Source organism: Penaeus monodon, unplaced genomic scaffold (genome assembly GCF_015228065.2).
Source record: "Penaeus monodon isolate SGIC_2016 unplaced genomic scaffold, NSTDA_Pmon_1 PmonScaffold_851, whole genome shotgun sequence".
Classification (NCBI taxonomy): Eukaryota; Metazoa; Arthropoda; class Malacostraca; order Decapoda; family Penaeidae; genus Penaeus; species Penaeus monodon.
The window spans coordinates 1-2,500 of record NW_023663782.1 but is presented as its reverse complement, the minus strand read 5'-3'; positions in this window follow the sequence as shown (position 1 = coordinate 2,500).

Here is a 2,500-nt window from a genome sequence, read left to right as displayed (position 1 = left end):
TTTTTCCCGTCCTTTTTGTCCCATCTGTCTGTCGTCTGTCTGTCCCGTCCGGGCTGTCTGTCCCGGCTGTCTGTCCCGTTGTCGTCTTTGTCTATCTTCTGTCTGTCTGTCTGTCTGTCGTCGTCCGTCTACTGTCTATCTATCTATTTTCTATTATCTATCTACCCATCTAAACTATTTTTTACCTGTCTATCTATCTATCTATCTGTCTATTGATCTGTGTGTCTTTATCTGTGTCTACCTATCTATCTATCTGTCTATGTGTCTACCTATTTGTGTGTCTGTATATCTACTGTAAACTTATCTGGTTTTTTTTCCCTTTTTGTAATCATTTCTGTATCTATTTCTCTATCTATTTCTGTATCTATTTCTGTATCTGTGTATCTATTTCTGTATCTATTTCTGTATCTGTGTATCTATTTCCCGTATCTTTTCTGTATCTTGGGGATCATTTTTTGTATCTATTCTTTTCTGTGGGATTATCTGTGTACTATTTCCCGTTTTCTGGTTCCCATCTGTGTATCTTCTATCTTTTTTTATTTTTTTAAACTATCTATTTTTTCGGGTTACCCCCCTCCCCCCTCCCCCCCCTCTCCCTTCTCCCCTTTTTCTCCGTTCCCCCCTCCTTTTGCCTCCCTTTCTCCCTTACCCCGATTCACACACTCACTCGAGAGACCTTTCTCTCTCCCTTTCTCCCTCTCTCCCTCTCTCTCCCTCTTTCTCTCCCTCTCTCTCTCCCTCCCTTTCTCCCTCCTCCCCTTTCTCCCCCCTTCTCTCTCCCTCTTCCCCCCTCCTTTTCCCCCCCTCTTCCCCTCTCCCCCCTCTCCCCCCCTCCTCCCTCCCCTCCCTTACCCCACACTCTCCCCCCGAAGAGAAAAAAAATTTGGGCCATAAAACGCAGAAGTTTTTCCCGAGACGGGCCCTTTACTCCGTTTTTCAAGGTTTCGCTGGAAGGGAAGGGGGTACGAGATTTGCATATTTACCCCTTTTTTTATTATTTTTTATTTTTATTATTATTTTATTTTTATTATTTTTTATTATTATTTTTCTATTATATTACTATTATTATTTTAAAATTATTATTATTATTATTATTATTATTATTGTTGTTTTTTTATTATTATCATTATTATTGTCATTATCATTATTATCATTATTATCTTCATTATCATTATTGCTTTTTCTTACTTGCTTTATCGTTATGAAAATTATTAAACATCAAATTATTATTTATTTCAAATTTAATATCATTAGAAATTATCAAACAGACAGATAGACAAACTTTTTATAATATATATATATAATTAAAAATTATAATATATTAATATAATATATTATTTAAAAATATATTTTTTTAAATATATAAATATTAATCTATAATATAATTATCTTAATAATATATATATAATCTATACTATAAATATCTATACATTTTTATATCATACATATATATACTATACCATTATATCTACACATTTAATCTCAATAATATTCTACAAATATATATCTCCAATATATTCTACAATAATATATGTATAAATTAAAATCATTATCATTACATATGTATATTGTTAATATTAATTTTATATATACATATATTATACTTATATCAAATAATACAAATATAAAATTAATATATCTATATATTAATATAATAAATCATATATATATACATTAATATTACATAAATATTAAAAACAAAATATATATAAATATATATAACATATATATATATATATAATATAATATAATAAAATATATATATATATAAAAATATTAAATTAAAATAATAAAAATATAATATATATATATAATATATATATATATATACATATTAAAATATATTTATTATACAAATATATTATATTATATAAGTATATTATATTGTAAATATTTTATTATTTAGTTTATATATTTTAAATATAATATGGGGAAAAGTTAAATTGAAATATATAAAGTGTAGATATATTATGTGTAGTATATAAATTTTGTAGAATTTATATGGTAATTTTTATATATTGTAGATATAATATGAAAAATATATTTAAAAGGATTTTTATAGTAAAAATTTATAATATTTTAGATATATATATATAATATGATAAATTAATATGTATAGATATATAATTATATAATATTATATAAAAATAAATATTATATATATATAATTATTATATTATATATTATATATATATATATAATTATATAATATAAAAAATTTGTCTATCTTCTGTTTTATAATTTTTTAAAGATATTAAATTGAAAAAATAATAATTGTGTTTAAAAATTTTTTACGATAAAACAAATAGAAAAAGCAAATAATGATAAAAAATTGAAATAAGTTTAATAATGATAAAAATAAAAAAACAAAATAATATAATAATTAAAAAAAAAAAAAATAAAAATAAATAAATAATAATAAAATAAAAAATTTAAAAATAATAATAATAATTTTAATAAAAAAATAAAAATAAAATAAAATAAATTTTTTTTAATTTTA